The sequence below is a fragment of the Idiotropiscis lumnitzeri genome, chromosome 12 (assembly GCF_059441095.1).
Source record: "Idiotropiscis lumnitzeri isolate Australia: NSW breed Sydney's pygmy pipehorse chromosome 12, RoL_Ilum_1.0, whole genome shotgun sequence".
NCBI lineage: Eukaryota > Metazoa > Chordata > Actinopteri > Syngnathiformes > Syngnathidae > Idiotropiscis > Idiotropiscis lumnitzeri.
In genome coordinates, this window is record NC_142402.1 from 13,783,203 (window position 1) to 13,801,310 (window position 18,108).

Here is an 18,108-nt window from a genome sequence, read left to right on the forward strand (position 1 = left end):
TATTTTTGGTCAATTAATCATTGCTAAAGGATGATATAAACCATTCATATTTATGTTTGAAATTGCCTCGCTGAAAATGTTTCTAAGCAAGCAACTTTGCTGCTATAAAGAATGGCAATTTAAGAAATTCATAGTTGATCATAAAAAAAAAAAAAATGAAGTCATTGATTCACAAAACTGCTCCGTGAACAAAAAAAATAAAATAAAATAAATAAATAAATAAATAATTTCGAGCCTTGGCACAAGTTATGTCAAGAGGTCTTTTTGCCACTGACCTTCGAATGAACATCAGCCTGGTAAGCAAACATTTTGATCACCTGACAGACCGCAATATAACATTTTCTTCCCGTCTTGTCAACTAAAACTCGAGCACGCTTCATCAGGTTTGAACTATCAAAGACCCATGTAAAGCTCGTCATAGTTGCGTTATTGTCATGAGAACGAGAGCGTCACGGAACTCGTTTTGTCACTGATGACATAAACGGCATTGCAAGGAAGGTAACTTGAAGCACGAGTTTCCTATTCGATTGACTTTTTACTTTGTGCATATTGCAGCGATTTAGGTATCACACCTGCATAAGGAGCTCCGTGCAGAAAGCAATCTGTTCTCCCCCGCGCAAAAACATTTAAGTCCAATTACATTGCTGCGAAAATCTGGCTCCTCTGGCTTAAGATGAATCTCTTCTGAAAAAGCTTTGGTGCTCCTCTCGTGTCGTTTTTTTCTCTCCAACTTGGCCCTCCGGATGGTCTCGCCATAAATACAGATGTATTATGGGATGTGTCCAACAGGCATGCTTGTTCGGTTCGCCTGAGGGATGAATCACTCGTAACCAAGGACAAAGCTACGAGATGGATGCTGACGAGATACTCGGCAAAGGTCACATCGCCGTGTTTTCGCTCCTTTAAAATACACCGGCGGTTAATTTTGACATGATGGTCTAAACCTTCCTTTTGCTGTTCTCCTTTTTCTTTATGTGCTATTCCTCCTTTTACCACCTTTTTTTGCTCTGAATCCTCCTTTCCATCCTCTTCGTTGCGCTCGTAGACCCACCTTGACCTGGCTGACTGATCGTGGAGGAAATGCAGACGAGAAATAAGCGTGGATTTCCCTTCTGTCGTATTCTTGTTATTCTGCTGAGCTCAGGAGGCGCAAGCAAATGTCAGCAGGGCACAAAGCTCACAGCACACACCTGCCATGTCTGGAAATTGCAAAGCTATTGATCAGCACGGATTCTACTGGGAATGCATTGTTTAGATGGCCTCAGCGGTGGTTAAAGTCTTACTCGAAGAATGTGCTGTGTTAAAAGGATTTTTTTTATTTCTCTTCTCTTCGATATTCAAGGGAATATGACAAAGGAGATATTCTTTACCTGTTTGTGACCAAGAGGGGCTAATTCTAAAATTCCTTTTACGTGGTTCATGTAAATTATTTCCACACCAAATTCATCTGAGCATTGCATGAAGGAGGTGATGACTGATCCTAATTGTAGTGCGACTTTTCCATAGCCATGATCGAATCTCGTTTTATGCTTAACTTTTGACTTTTCTTTCCAGTTGTTCTCGTCAACCCTGTTCCTCGTGTCTATCAATCAGCGCTCTCCAGGCACTCGTGTCTTGTCCAGGTGTGCCTCGTTGTTTCATCAATTTTCTTGTATTTCAGTCTTGCTCTGTGTTTTTTTTTTGGTTCATTGTCATTTTCTTCATTGTCCTGTCATTTATACTATTGTGATGACTTCATTTGTTACTTTGAACGGGGTCAGTGGCCCTAAAACTTTTATGATTAAGGCCGGAGGATCATGGCCGGAACGGATTTTTCTTTTTTTTTGTTTTGACTAATACAAATCACAATTTTCTTGTGGAGGTGGTTCTGTCTGGTGCAAATGTCTAGAACCATTTGGTTACCGTGGTAACGGATGGTGGAGCTGGAACATTAATCAGGGTTGCCAAATGAATGACTTTGACGCTATCATTAGCAATTAGTGGTGCTCCGGTCGATCGGTCTCCAATCATGATCAGCTGATTTTCACGAAAAAGTACACGATCGGCATATTGATCGATGCCGATCAATGTCTTTCATTGCAGATCACACGCTCATACTTGCACCGAGCGACCAACTAGAGACCCTTTTTAGCTTTCACTCGACCAATACTGGATAAACAATGTATCCATCCATCCATTAGCCCACCATGCATGTTTATGGAACGTGGGAGGAAACTTACACAGGCACGGGGAGAACTCAAACCCCAGACAGACAATGTGAAATATAAAAGACTAAAACTAATAAAAAAAATCAATAAAAATAAAAATGGGTAAAACCTATCAAACCTCCAAAAACTGAAAACCAAAATGAAATCTAAACTACCTTCTTTTCCGGGTATTAAAAACTGTCTGTGTTTTCTTGTTAAGCTCTTTTGCTAAAAATCTAATAATCAATTAGTTTTTTTCCCCCTACGTGATTAGAAAAAGAATAAAAGAGGCATTTTTTTTTCATCAAAAAGGCACGATAGAACATCGTCTTTTTTCAAATGACACTTGTCAATATGCAGTTCGACTCTAAGCGGGATATTATCAGCTTTTATGAAGTAACTAATGTCTGAACATTGGTAGCTACACATCACCGCTCCTGTTATTCCTGTCATGATTTTCTGCGTCGAGGTCACAGATCAATGATTTAATCTCTTTGCCTGCCTGCTTAACCGTCTGCACTGCTGCCATATCAGCGTCTGCCACAACAGAATCTAGTGTGGCCTCAGACTCAGGCCGATGATAGGGAGGAGGAGACAACATCTCTTCAATTTCGAGTTGATTTCCACTCGCTCTGATATTATCATTACACCTTTTTGCCTTTGCAGTGCTTTGGCGCCCATCGCCTTTCTCCCTCCGGTAAAATGCAACCTGGAAATTGGACTTTATGTACAGTACATAACGTCCGTTTGTGTGTTTGAAAACAAAACGTATACGTGGGTTTTCTCTGGGTATGCTGATTTTCACCCACATTCCAAAAACAGGGTGTCCCGTTACTTTTGTCGATTTGACCGAAGATGGGTAGAGTAAACAAAAAAAATTGTACTCAAGTAAAAGTTAAAAGGAGACCTCCAAATAATTACTTGAATGTACATAAAAAATAGTCAAAAAATATACTAAGTAGAGAGTAACGTCTGAATTTTATTTTATTTTTTTAAAATTTTATTTTATTTTTTTTTGGGGTGAGTGAATATCAAATAGACACAAATATAAAATTGTAATCTGCAAATTCAAATATTTACCAACAATCACTTGAAACTATACTAAATCTCAATTACTAGTCTGAAATTGTCTTTTTAGTTGACATGTGAAGCATGCTACAACTCACCCGGTAGATGATTTATTCGTCGATTATATACTTCTCTATCATTTGCGGAGTGTATTGGACTTAGCTTCACCCACATTTATCAACAATGCTGACATCTGTTTCACTACTCATTAACAACGTGACTTCTGCCAACTTACATCTTTATTATCAATGCTGTGTAGACATTGCAGAAAGATTTTTCATAAGCGCAAAACAAGACAGCATCGCACCCGAGACACATTATTCGTTATGGGACAAATTGTTTGCGAGGTTCCTTCGGTTCAATTGTTATTGAATATACTGCTGGTATATTTGTGTTTTGTGGCTGGGTTTGAAAATGTGCCAATGCAACAAAAAACCTCAAATGAATCTCCAGGCAAAGTCAACACCGCTTGTGTGAGAGAACCCTTCTACCGTCAACATTTGTTGATTTCAAGAGGAACATAGCGGGGGCGCCGAGAGGAAGCGTGCTCACCGCGCACAGCCTCACTCCTCCTGAATGGAAGCAGGAACACGGCTCAGGCGTGCAAACAAACAGGCCTATAATTACCTTCACTACACTTGGTGTCATTCTCGTTGCGATAGTGAATTTTTATCTTTACTTATTTTTCACAGGGTTCACACTCAAGCAGTGTTGTGAATTTATAGAGAGAATACACCCGCTAAAAATAAGTGACTGTAACTGCGGTAATATTTGTGGTTTTTTCATAGTGGATGAAGGCTATATCCCTGCCGGTATTGTTATATCGCCAGTCTGCATGTGTTGCTGCACTGTTAGTGTTCTAATATACAGAGTTCTAACACCCTTCACATTGATGGTATTTGTTAGCCCATCCATGGCTTTTCCACTGTGTTAGCATTAAGCTAATTGCCATATATGGTTGTTTTAAATACATGATAATATCTTTAGTTTTTGCACCATTGCACGCAGAATATAGCTCTCTGGGCATTCGGCCATTCTGGAAAAATGCACATTAGGTTCATTGAAGACTAAATTGTGTAAATGTGGGTGTAAATGTGAGTGTGAATGGTTATTTGTGGCAAACAATTGGCTGGTGAGCAGCCCAGCGTGCATCCCATCTCTCGCTCAGTCAACTGGGATGAATTTAAGCTAACTTGCAACCCTAGAAAATAGAAAAATAGGAAATGGATGGACACCTTCGTCAAGAAACTCTACAAAATTTTATGATTTCTTTCACAGCACCCATCTCCAAAGTTTCCTGTACTGCAATGTACTATCAACTGACTTCTGTGAAAAGGATCATTAAAACAACCACCCAGTGGTGGCCTAAACCTCTGCACTGTAATAGTGGACTCCACCAAATACACAACTGTACAATAACAGACGGCACTAAAAGCAAAGAGAATTGCAAGTATGACACGCCTGAGACAACAAATGATGAGAACATAAAAGAATAAAAAGATTCTGTTCAACCAATGTGCTGATTTAGCAACTTGAGCTCCTCGGGCGGATGTTGTCTTGCTGTGCTTCCAGTCAGCAACTCGCAAGCGTCCGCAGGACTCCATCACTCAAATGCTACTTGTATTCACGTTCATGCTGGAGGAGAAAAACAGAATGGCAGGATTCCACAGATGCTTACAATGATAGATGATAAAAACACAGTGTCAACATTATTCAACCATCCATTTTCTTTCGTAAACTCTTCATGACCTGCACAAGCGATTCCTGGCAGTATTTTAACATTCCTAATTGTCAGACAAGTGTAACGAGAAGACAACCATTTTCCTTTTCCCAAAATGTTGCACACTTTTCCCTCCGATTATAAATGGGCAACAAGATTTACAATAGGTGTGGGCAAACTAAGGCCCGTGGGCCACATGCGGCCCGTTAAAAGTTTTAATCCGGCCTGCCGAACTTGAAAAAATTAAATGAATAAACCTTGCTAATGTTTTATTTTCTAAATTCTCTGGTTACATATATATATATATATATATATATATATACATATTTTTTTTTTTTTTGTAATGCTTTTGTTCACTTTCATTTGAAATTAAATTTATTTTTTTTCTCCAATGAGATGAGGTTACCTAAACACTCCATCCATCTTCTCTTGGTCCGGCCCCTTTCTCAAATTTTAGAACCCATTGTGGCCCGCCAAGCAAAAGGTTTGCCCACCCCTGAGTTACAGTATACTCTCTTCCCTGATCCTGCTAGTTGTTTGTGTGATTTGCCACACTCCGTGTATGGTAAAAATGAGTTTTTTTTTTTCCCCGGTAGCTTTCCCTCTCCAGTTTGAGTCAATTCCTCGGTTTTCCAGTTGTGACAGAGTAGAAATGTGAAGAGCCATAAAAAGCCGTATTGATTGGCGCGCAGGAGGCTTTATCCCCTGTCAGCATCCGTGATCCATTGAAGACACGCGTGCACACATGCATAATTCACTTGCACACTCTCACCACGTGAGGGAAACCCTCAAGATTTTTTAAATTTTTTTTTTTTTGCCCTTGTGTGTTCATGATGAACCCAGGTCATCGTCTAATACTTCTTTTCTTGATGTCGAAGCCCTATTGTGTTGCAGCAATGGAATTAGCTTGCCAGACAGAACAGTTGCATTACTATGCAGTCGCCGTATTGATGTATGCTGCCTTTTTTTTTTTTTCTCCTCTTCAATACCCATTTTGCAGCAGCAAAGCAAAAGCGGGCACACCGAGCCCAAGATAGGCAAGTCTTTGATAAGAACCCCTATTACAGGCCTTATTTAGTCCGGTATCGCATCTTAGTAAATATAAACATCGTTGTCTGCAACACAACAGACCTGTTAAGCCGTGTTTGACAATGCAGTATGAAGACAATTGGGAGCAGTTAAGGGCACGGTGATAAGAGACTTTTGTGATCGAAATCATTGCTAAGCATCGCATTTTCATGAAATGCTCCACTTCACCATAATAGGCAACACAACTATGAATGGTCACACAGTACGGGATATTGAAAATGCATTACTCTCCAAAGGACTGGTTGTTAATAGAGGTAAACAAAATGCAAAGTGTGCCATGAGTCTCATAGCTCGCGGTTGAGAATAATGTTTTTGTATCTGTTGCAAGAACAAGAAACGGACCTTTAGGGGACTTATTATATTGTTCCCGCATGATTTAAAGCATCTCCCAGTTGTCTTCATAACATACTTGTGACATGCTTTTGTCAAATTACCCCAAGGTTAGAAAATATTGGATAGTTTGTCGCCGGATCAACTGTGTGTACAGCTTTTATTACCATGGCAACCAGGGGCGGAGCCATGCCTTGCAACTAAATTGCTTTCTTCATGAGGGAGCAGAGCCCCAAGTGTTTAAAAAAAATCATTTTCTCTTCTGGAGACAGCAGTTAATAAAGTGTTGCATTGAGATACTTGAGACCCGACTTCCGAATTTTTCCTGATATGAGTCGTAGTCTGACCAATTTTTACTATTTTTTGACTTGCGATACGAGCGCTGTATGGTGGCGGGGCACTCACCTCAACACACTTTACAACAAGCAGCAGTATGGCAACTAATGAAAAATTTGCATCTATGTAACAGTGCTTTAACTGTTTAAGCATTAGATTTAACAACAGCAACAAAATGTGAACTGACTTTACTTCTCACAGTCTCTCGCCGTCTTAATACTGTTTATCCTCTGCGCGGAACAACTATTAACTCATTGACTGCCATTGACAGCTAAAGACGTCAATTTTTTTTTTTTTTTTTTTTTACTTGGCTGGTAGTGAATGAGTTAATAGTGCCGTACTGATGAACTCATAGAGGAAGAGTTGAGATGTTATTATGAATCCCATTTGAGATTGCTACAAAGACAGCTTTGAACTTAAGTCTTATTTACAATTATGCCTAAAAAAATCGTTGGCCAAGGCAGCACACGAGAAAGTTGAACAGTTTTCTTTTTTATTTGGAGGGGTGGGGTGTGTGTGAATGTATTAACACAATGTCTATGAATCTCAATGAGAAAATATAATACAAGTGTTTTTAGTTCCAAGTGTGGTCACGGAACAAATTAAGCTTGTATTTTCAAGGCAATCAAGCACAGTATGTTATACTTTTCAGAAGCTAATGTTGTTCGCTATCGTTCATCCGCGCATCCAACAAAATGTCATGCAGCTCTGCTTACCTTTTGACTTTGACATGATAGCAGCACCCATGGGTGTTTCTGCGAGATAGTGCCTCTGCACAATAGCGGATCAGAAAGTCCAGCTCAGCAGTTTGACTCTGTCTATCACTTGAAAGTGGAACTGCATCTTCACCCAGTCTAGCTCCTCCTAAAACCCCACTGAGTTAAAGCCAAATTAAACCACGCCTTTTCATTTCCCTAAATTGACAGCTAGACCGATTGATGGATACGTTTTCATCCCATGAGGGAAATTAAGTCTGTTAGTTAGATGTGAGGGAGTAATGAGATTCATATATGTACAGTATATATTCCACTTTAGTCATGATGGAAAGATATGGAAGTGAGGAATGTAATCTCCGTGAGTAAATTGACGAATGCACTTAATGGGACTATGCAGTTGCGCTAATAAGTTTACACACCCCTTGGGGTATATAAACCAAATTCTACTGCCCTCTGGTGGACAAGGCACACATACCAGAAGGAGCAGTCCAGTGAATGTAAGAAATTTTGATGCACAAACTGTTTAATTCTGTACTTTGCATTTTATTATGTTATTATTACTATTTTTTTTGTGCTATTTTTCGTATTAAAATCATGTTTTTTTGGAGGTGTGGCAGCTGGAAGGCATTGATGGCATTTCTATTTATTTCAATGGGGGAAAATATGTGAATTTGTAACACTGTCATGTAACAGTGGATCAGAATTGTGGAAGTCGTTTACAGACACACCTTCTGAAATAGAAAAATAAAAGATTAACTTAGGTGTTGAATGTCACACATTGTGGGATGGCAGGCGATCCCGATATCGGACTATTTGTATGCTAGCCTATAAAATAATTAAAGTCAATATTTGTAAGTAGTAATAATTATGGAACAGTAAATATTAGGTTATATACCTTTAACAATTTTCTAGTGATTATTCCTACTGGAGTTGGCTCCTCCGCTATGACCGCAAGCATCAGGTTCCCCGTCTAATTCTGTCTAATGGCACCCCCTGCATCTCTATCTATCTAGGCCAGCTCCTCAGCGGTCTGCCCACACGTTAGTCTTTATTATCTATCGTGTTTGCTGGAAAAGCAACGGTCTTTTCTTTTCTCCTCCGGAGACACAAATAGACTCCTTTGAGTCCTCATCTTGTTGCGATCATTGGAAGCAGAATTTGAGGAGTGTGACTCATTGAGGGTTAAGCATCATCTCACCTCTCTCTTTTCCAGAACCCTCACCAAAGGGCGGGCCATAGTGCCCCCGTCCACAAAGATACTTTTGCCACCCCCGTTGAGGCACGGATTTTTAAGAATAAACCCAATATTATTATTATTATTATTATTATTTATTATTATTATTATATCATTGTGGTTATTTTGTGTGGTGAAATACTAATGTTGAGTTGCTTATGTCATTTTTGTTTGCTTGATGGCCAGTTCTATCTGCCGCAGCCAATCACGGCCTCACAGAAAATAATGTCCGGCATGTCTGTAATTTTATTTATTTTTTATAAATATCGAGAGCCTGCATGGGACACTTTGTTCGGCTTGCACTTAAGGCAGCTGTCACGTCAAATAAAATAAAAGTTTACGTCACTCATTACCAAAATGTCTGTGAACATCTCTTCTTATAGCCACATCAACCTCAAAACATATTGCCCCAATATTTTGTATTTTATGGATGACACATTTCTTTCATAAGCTAACATAAGCTTTGTAGTGATCGCCTCTATGAAGGGGAAAACGCACATAAATCCATAATACTTGGGCGATTCATTGTAAGATTTTCAGAAGTTGATGTGAGATTTCAACATAAACGTTGGTCTCTACTGATTGCAGTTTTTTTTCTACGCGTCTAGACCGTCACCGTGAGTCACTGTAGGGCAAGTGAGGAGAGACATGTGACATTTGTGTCTGCAACTAACAAGCCATTTGAACCGTTTCATAAAAGATTCCAAAATCATTGGACACCTCAAATGAAGATACATATTCTTTTCCTTTTTCTTATATATTCTGTAGCTGAGACTTGATAAAACGGATGAGCTGGTCTTAGTGATTGGTTATTGCATTTTTGTTATTTTTTTTGTTCTGAAAGTCGATGTCTTGGCTCAATAGACGTTGGCAAATACAGTATAAGTCTACAGGACTTTTCGATACAAGAGAACTCTTGAAAAAAAACAATTTTGGCATTTTAGCTGCGTTGCATCCATTAATCAAAAGCCTCATATTGATCCATCTTAAGTAATAAAATTTTCCCCCATTTAGCATAGTCACACTATATTCATGTTTGGTTTGATTTTATTTATTTTTTTTAAATTGTCTTCTATTTTGTTTTGCTCGGCTTTTTTTCTATGCCAGGTTTCGGGGTTGAACACCAGCAGTCCTGAGGCACAAATTCGACTGCTGAGGAGCATGGAGAGACGGCTGCCACTAGAGGCTGCACTCTCTGTGACACCGGTGTGCCCATCGATGAAGAGATGCAGAAAGTACCTGACAATTCAATAGACAACGGTAGAAAATAAGATGGGGAGCTCGCATCCATCTGTCGGCCTCAGCGGGTGGGAGTGACAGAGTGAAGAGGGAAGTCGGAGTGAGCATCTGACGGAGAGAGAGAGGGTGAGTGAGAGGAAGAGAAAGGTGGGGGAGGTGGCGTTTCTGCTTCCCAGCAAGAGAGCAAGTGGAGCTGCTCGCCTGGCTCATCCTCACATTCGCCTCTGCAGCTGAGCGGATGAGATGAGAGGGCACATCTGAGACCAGTGCAACCAGCCAGGACCACCATCACCACGACCACCAGCACCACAAAGCGGAGGCGGCTGACACCTCGATGCACCGAGCTCGAAAACGGCAAGTGGCCCGGGACTTGTGTGAACCAGCCGCTGTTTGACGGAGAGCGAGGACGGGAGAGGTTGCCGGAATTCTGAAGCTTTCGGCAAGTCGCGTCAGAGCAGGTGAGTGAAGTTGTCTGAAGTTGCGTTGTCCCTTGCGTGTGTTTTAATTGTGGCACCTTTGAAGCGATGCGAGGCAAGAAATTGACGAGAAATGACGGCTTTCTGGATGCTGTGGTTATGTTTAAGTTGTTGAACAGCATTCGCTTGCCTTAATTACATATTTGCATGAAAAAGCTTGCATTAGAACACAGGTGGGGTGATATTTCAGTCCTTTGAGGGCTCACAAAACTCACAATGTGATAACCACTTTGATTTCTTTGTATGGATTTGTGGGTTTAATGGTTGGGCTTTATTTTATTGCATTTTCTGTGAGGATTTACTTGGTTTTGGAATTGCTTGGCAGCCTCGATTAAATGTTCTCAGGAGACATCACCGGTTTAGAATTTACCGTTTACCATCTGTTACGATGGGGTGGAGGTAAAGGAGGACCCAAAATGCAGGGAAGCCAGGCAAGGATAACTTAAGGGAATTTAATTAACCAAATAATACGAGAAACAAGGTACTAGGAACAAACGAACGTGACAAGGTGCAAAACAATGAGGATGAACAAAACGCGACTGGACAGAACTAAACTTGACGAGGAAACAGGGACACTGACAAATAACCATGAGCTATGAGCGTGAACGAGGAACAAAGAGCAACAGTGACATCGAAGAAAAGGACAACGCACCGACGCCGAATAGTCAGGCCGGGGCATTTAAGTAGTGACAATTAAATGAGTCAACGAGTAACAGGTGCAGGGCAGGTGGGCGCGTCTCTCCAGCCATGACGTCACGCGCTGGAAGGGAACGCCCCCACGCCCGTTGAGCAAACGTAAACAAAAACAAGACATAACGGAAACGGACCATGACACCATCCCTTTTCCATTCTGTGCACTTTGAGATCCAAAGCAAGAACCGTATAGAATGTTATCCTCAGTTCAGTTTCAGGTATTTATGCATTTATGATTATTGCCATGGTGTAGAACATTACATTAGCTTACATTACTGTAACGTGCTTCTAAATTTTTGACCATCAAAGTGAAGTTGTTCATTTACCAAAATATCGAAAGCACTCTCAGTACAGTTGCAGGATAATACAAACAGTCACAATTATAAACACTCTGAAGTTACCGGTAATACCTCATCGACCTTGTCAATCAAAACTAAGCATTTTGCCGTTTATATATTCATGATTTGTGAATGCAACTCTCAATTATCATGGTGTGAAGGCGTATATTGTGGCTGGTGAGCAGAGGAGTCCACAATCATGAATAAATGCAACTTTTGGATTTTCTTTGTGTATCTCAAGTCCAGGTAATGGCAAGCAACACGATATAAGAGTTCAAACAAGGCAATGAAGCAATTCTCTGGGGTGTGGCCACGGCTAAAATAACAAACAAAACTCACCGTTAACACCATGAGCATGATATCATTAACTGAGAAAAGTCTTGTTTTTGTCGTTAGTCCAATTTATGCATCACCTTCAGCACCTTTCAGTGTGATTGTTATATGATGAAATGCCTCGCTGACGAAGCGCCTCTCCAGCAGAGTTACAAATGTTCAAACTCATTAGGGAAAACACTTTTACTGTCGGTTTACGCGTGTGCCATTTCTCCCCGCTAATCACTGAGTGAACGTCCCACGTCGCTGTCCAATTTGTAAACGCCCCGCCGTGTCCGATATGTCTCGCCATCCATCTGCACATGTATCCCGTTCTCTTTCCAGTCTCTCCTCCCTCAACCGAAAGCTGTCCAGCTGCCGTGCCCCCCCCCTTCCCACCTTCTCGTTTCCCCTCCGCACCGTCCTGTGAAGGTTATTGCCATCTATCGTGTTGCTTTAATTTGTCAAAGAAAAGCGAGACACATTGTCCGTGGTCACAGCAGGGCGACGGGCATCGGGATGTGTCTGAAAGTGGTGCTGATGTGGAAATCTCAGCACAAAATGAGAGTGATAGGAAAATTGTGCAGCACAAGCTATGAATATGAGACAGACTTGCTCAACAAAAAAAACAAACAAAAAAAGCACCGGTTCAATTTCTTTTGTAAAGATTACCGAGAAGTGATTTCCGTCACTATTCCTTTCTTGCCTATTTGCTCTCTTGTTCGTATGCATCATATTGTGTCTGGCAGAGTTTTATGTCCGCCCTCCCATGTGACCGTGGGCATCACCGAACCGTGATGCAGAATCTGAGCCATTTTTCTCTCTTGATTTTGAGTCTTAAGTCTTATTCATGGCAAACGCATATTGATTTTTAACATCTTAACCGATTTTTTTTTTTAAATGTGAAGGAAGAAAAAAAAATGTCTTTTGCTGTGTATTCAAGATGACAACGCAGCACACCATAAACACGACACCCCCACAACAGCCTGAAGTCTTCCTTTTACCCAGATATCACCTGTAGTACCAAGACTAACCTGTGGGGGGGCAGGACGTTATCACAATGCATCCAGAAAGCTAGAAAATGCAACAAAGAAGAGCATTAGCTCGGAAAGGGGTCTGCAATCCGCGGCTTCGGAGCCACAAGTGTCTCCTTCATCCTTCTTGTTAACGTAAAGGGGGAATGTTCACCGCAAAGTCACTTGTGCTTCGTCATAATGTGAGGAGACTCGCCTCCCAGTCAGTCAATACTCATATTTGAGTGCCCAATCATTATTTTCGCTCCTACTTCTACTCCGTCGAGTGTTGTCTTCGAACCGTGATGGATCTCCACAGTTTCTAATCTTGCATGCCGTTTTGAGTTTTAATATACACTTGACAAACTGGAAGGCATCTAGTGTTTCGGAAAGGATTATGTTCTATTTTATACGTTCCACTGTATTATTTAATTTATAATGGCTGGAATGAAGCAATCTCCCCGTACGGAGCTCTAGGGTTCGATGTTTGTTGCCGGGCAGGTTTTTATATATTTTTATTTCATGGAACCAGCCTGTGAGAGCTTCAGCAAAGTGCTTAAATCACAAATGCAAAGTATTGCCATAAATTGCAGATGACACAGGTGGCATTTGTTAACCTTTGCACACACCGCTGCTGCTTGTGCATTAGCGCCACTTCTTTCACGGCTTTCAACTCATTGACTTCGACTTGCCAGCCGGCGGGGAAGTGAACAAGACTCTAGTGGTCTATTTGGTCATTAATAATTTACATAATTCATAGAAAATTGTTGCGTTTCTCTTCCTTAAGTATTAATTGCTCTACCTAACGGCGCCGTCATTATTTGCCATAAGGTAGACCGTGAAATGTGGACCTTTCATGTGCGTCGGGATCATCCATCAGATACCACTAAGATTTATTCAGATGAAGCTGTGATAAGAAAGGTGGAAAATATCGGCCATGTTCTCAGATGTTACTGAAACAATAAATTCACAGTTTTCCCGCAGTGCTTATTAAAACAAAAAAAAGATAATGAGTTCACGTACTGACTAATTGAATTTTGAATGCCTTGGCAATTAATAAAGTGTGTTCATCCGTTATTAATTTAAATGTGAACTCTTTATAACTAAAATATTTAGCTGAGTATTTCAAAATACAGCTATCAAGCCTTTGAAACTATCCTTTGAATCTGTATTTCCTGAGGTTTTTTTTTGAGCCAATGTGCTTATTCTTACATGAGAAAACAATCATGGCATGCCACCAAACACAAATACTGAAATGATGATAAGCTCGTCTCAGTTTACTCACCAATTGACTGAAATCTGGGCCTGTTTAATGGAACACAAAGCTGATATAGAATAGAATAGAATAGAAATCCCTTTATTGTCATTGTACTCAAGTGTGCAACGAGATTAGAGATATAATCGTTGGTTGTTATTATTGAGTCATAACACACGTTTGTTGTACGTTATGACATTGGAAGAGCATTTATTTGTTATGCCTTTCACTAAAAGCTGGCATAGATGGTATCGTGTCGGAATTGGGGGCTGCCGGTTTCTCCTGAGACTGAAAATCAAAATAAAATCATTATTTTTTTGGATTAATCGATCAATACTTTTTCTTCTTCAATTCTTTTGTAAAAAAAAAAACTAAATAAACCATGACATTTCAATATGACATTGAAAGAAATCAACATACACAAACTATTTATGATTTGGTGGCTGGTTTGGTCCATAACGTAGCAAAAAATAGACACAAAATTGGATCCTTGTTTTCCAAAGCAAAGTTTGCATCTGTCGCAAAGATTATCGATTTCATGGAGGATCACAGAAATCTGAGAACGTTTACTTTTGAGAGGCTGAAATTCTTAGGATTTGGACAATTTTAAAATATAAAAGGTCTCTGGGTGATTATTGGACAATGAAAATAGTTTTTAATTAATTTGCTAATTGTTTGGTGTTGATTAATTAGTTAATTGTTGCGCCACTTAGTTGAAAGCACTTTCTACATATAAATCATTTTTTGTTTATTTGCCCGCGTTAATTTTATTTTCTAAACATGCAAATTATATTTTTAGGCTTTGAGAAATTGCCTTTGGTGCAATTTATAACAACTGACAAAAATAAAAATATATACAAAAAAACAATCTGCTTGAACATCGCTGAAAAAGGACCAAAGTCCTATTTTCTTCTTGTTTAAATACTATAGTCCCCATAATTTGTTTGGATCTCACAATTGCTTGGGTGTACATAGTCTGTGGACATAATTAAAAAAAATTGAAAAACATGTTTTTGTGACAATTTGCTCCTTGTGGAACTTTAATTGCTCGTTCATGTTTTGCTGATATGCTATATGTTGATTTAACCGCGTGTGCCACGGATTTTAGTCTTTTTTATGCTGTTTTCTAGAGAGCCGTTCCCTAAACGACACAGTTCTTGGTCGTTGACCTCCTGGCCACATAACGCTTTATTAGCAGCGCAAGGATGAATGTGCCGATTCTGCTCGTCTCATCACAGCACTTGGCTGGGGTCTCACACAGTACCGTGTACACCGTACAATATGTGTGTGCTCCCCCCCCCCCCACTAAAAAAGAAAGAAAACCAATTTACATACTGACAATAGAACTGAAAGGAACGGTACCCTTGCAGTATGCACAGGCCAAGGATTGTCTTGTTTGGATGAATGCTGTAAATTTGACAAATGTGCACTGTACATCACGACGAATCGCAGAAGCGGGACGGGCAGTGTGGGCTACTGTTGGCTCCACTGTGTGCGAACATTGAGTGAAGAGAGAAAAGCCTTGGAGGATCTTAAAATGTGAACTAGCCGTTTGAAAAAAAGAAATATGTGGAGGAGAGCAGAGTTTGACAGTCGAGATTTTTCTCTCCCTTCTGTTCCTTTGAGGCAAATGGCCCATGTTGGACGTGAGCTAAAACTCTTATTCCAGTCATTCCATGGCGCTCCGCGCAGATAAATCAAACATAGTCTTTAAAGTGGAAGTCAAGTCGAGACATTTCTTTACAATATGTTCTATGTGCCCTCACTAGTCTAAACACTAGTCTTTTAAATGTTGTGTTTGTGGAATAAGAATTAAGATCAATCCGCCTATTTTAAACTATTCAAGGAGGATGCCATATAATGCAGCACTGCTTCCTGCTGTTGACTGAAATTGAAGTCCAGGGGCCACAGGCTCGCTTTGCCAACGTCTGGTGTCCAAACCCAGAAAACAGTTGCGGCGTTCAAATCTTTTGTAGGATAAGCAGCTCTCTATATTTATTATGTTGCCCCCTAGTGGTCAAGACATGCAATGCCCATTGAATTAATACATTAAGTTATGATGCATAAACTGTTTAATTGTTTACATTCTACTTAATTGGGAGTACGGTGTGTTTTGAAAGTAAAGGCAAGGAAGCATTTCTGGTGCATTTCATCCACAAGGCAACCAAAAGCACAACACCGAAAAGCTTTTATGTACAAATAGAACAGCTGAAGTCATTCAAAGGCAAAGGAAGGAGAACAAAAGTAGCTCATTAAAATTATTCAAAGAAAGGACATTGACATGTAAACACGTGTACAAATAAAAGATTTAAAGGCATTTAAAATCAAAGGAAAGAAAAGAAAAGTAGCTTTGTGAAATGACTGAAAGAGCATCTCGTGAAATTCATTTTAAAAAGGCTTCAACAAAAGAATGAAAATGGGGCTACAATGCGGCACGGTGCTGTTTTTTCGGATTGAAAAAAATAACAAATATTTTTGTTGGTTTTATTTAGGAACTGGAATGGATTAATCACATTTCCATTCATTTGCAAGCGATTCAACTCTCAAGTCAAGGCAGCATTGTCGTCGCATTATTTCTAATTTCCAGGCTCCACCAGGAAGTACTGTTGCATTACTTTCTGATGCCAGCCTGTGTAATTTCCATTTTTTTTTTTAAATGTATTTTTTTGCACAAGCTCCCGCCTCAAGAATCCGGGATTTGCTTGAGGTGTTTTATTTTTAGCTGCCGTCTTCCAGTCCTCCCCAGCGTTTAGGGAATCTGGGCAAGCTGCGTTAATGGTCCTCATTAAGGCAAGTCGCTCGAATCCAAACTGGAGCTCTTCCACTTTAAGTGCCGCATAACATTTCTGTTGTTCCTTTCACCCCGCTCGCATTCTCCCACTGACTCTCTGCACATCCCTCAACAGTTAATGTCTCTCCCCATCCTGCTTTCTATTTTGCTCTTGCACCTGAGCAACTGCGCTGAGAAATACTCTGTAAAGGTCTTCCCTATCTTTCAACCGCTCCTTCAGATGTGTGCTTTTTCCAAATGTTTTTTTGTGCAGCATAAATCCCCCCCGGTGCTACTGTGTGCTTGTAGTTGAAATGTGTGCGCGCGTGTGTGCGCGCGCGTGTTTGTGTACAGCCAATGAGGAAGCGGCTTCAAATGACCTCGAACTCTGTGCTTTTCCCTCCCCTACTGTGAAGTCGAGAGCAGAAAGTTCAGGCGGTGAAGCCCCTCCCAGGTCACCTGTGAAGGATGTTCACATACACAAACATGTAGCCCCAAGAGACGCCTTCAGCTAGCGGGTAAATATGCTTTGGTTCTGTTTCTACAATAACTGCAGTGCGGTGCGCCGCGGACGCTGTGTGATACCTGACTGCCTCGGGATTATGTGAGTCTTTTCAGTCCGAGCTGCCATCGCCACATCAGTTTGATTCTTATCTAAACGTTCTTCCTTTATGTCACCTTTCTAACTAAACGGATATGTCAAGCTTCACACAGGAAAATAGCAAAACATGTGCAGATCTCACACAGATTCACACAGAATACGTTTAATGTTGGTGTTTGGGGGAAGAAAAAAAAAGTGGCTTTTGAAATTATTTTTTTTTGTTGCTCATATAGAATGAGTGAAAGGTTAAAATTGGACTTCCACAAAGGAGTCCATATTTATTTTCAAATGAAAAGGTTCAGTGCAGGCGGTCTCCTCCTCTACTAATTAACCTCTCAAACTGTCAACTAAAAAAAACCCCTCTCAGAACGCTAATAAACTGTCAAGTCAGTGTTTGTGTGTGTGAGTGCTGAGTGGACACCAAGAGCGTATCTCTCAAAGGGATTTTCTTAGCTTGTATACTAGGAGAGAGTAATTCCGATTTAGTCAGTACATCATTTTGTTATTGCAGTACCTGGATTGCGTTGCTCTAATTTATGGACCATTGTCCTCAAGCTTGGTCTTAGTCACGATCATATTGAAAACCAGAGAAATAATTTGGAACGCGTCGGTTCAAAGCGGGTCAGTCTGATTTTCAGCTCCTGGAAAGAACTCCATCACTTTTCATTCTGAACAAAGGCCAATCTGTACAGTGCAACCACACAGCTGAAGCACAGTATGCTAGTTGATATG

The 18,108-nt window shown here is 40.4% G+C and overlaps 1 protein-coding gene across 3 annotated transcripts in view; it reads left to right on the forward strand.

Moving 5' to 3' along the window:
* The first annotated feature begins 10,024 nt into the window (after positions 1–10,024).
* Positions 10,025–18,108, forward strand: part of tnr (tenascin R (restrictin, janusin)) — a 114,057-nt gene continuing 105,973 nt past the window's right edge. Inside the window, exons 1-2 of one of the 3 annotated variants that reach the window (XM_088311657.1) lie at positions 10,025–10,044; positions 10,149–10,376. The gene's annotated coding sequence lies outside the window, so the exon portion shown is untranslated. Of the gene's footprint in view, positions 10,045–10,085; positions 10,377–18,108 lie in introns of those variants that run through there. The other 2 variants (XM_088311658.1, XM_088311659.1) reach the window with 2 other exon arrangements.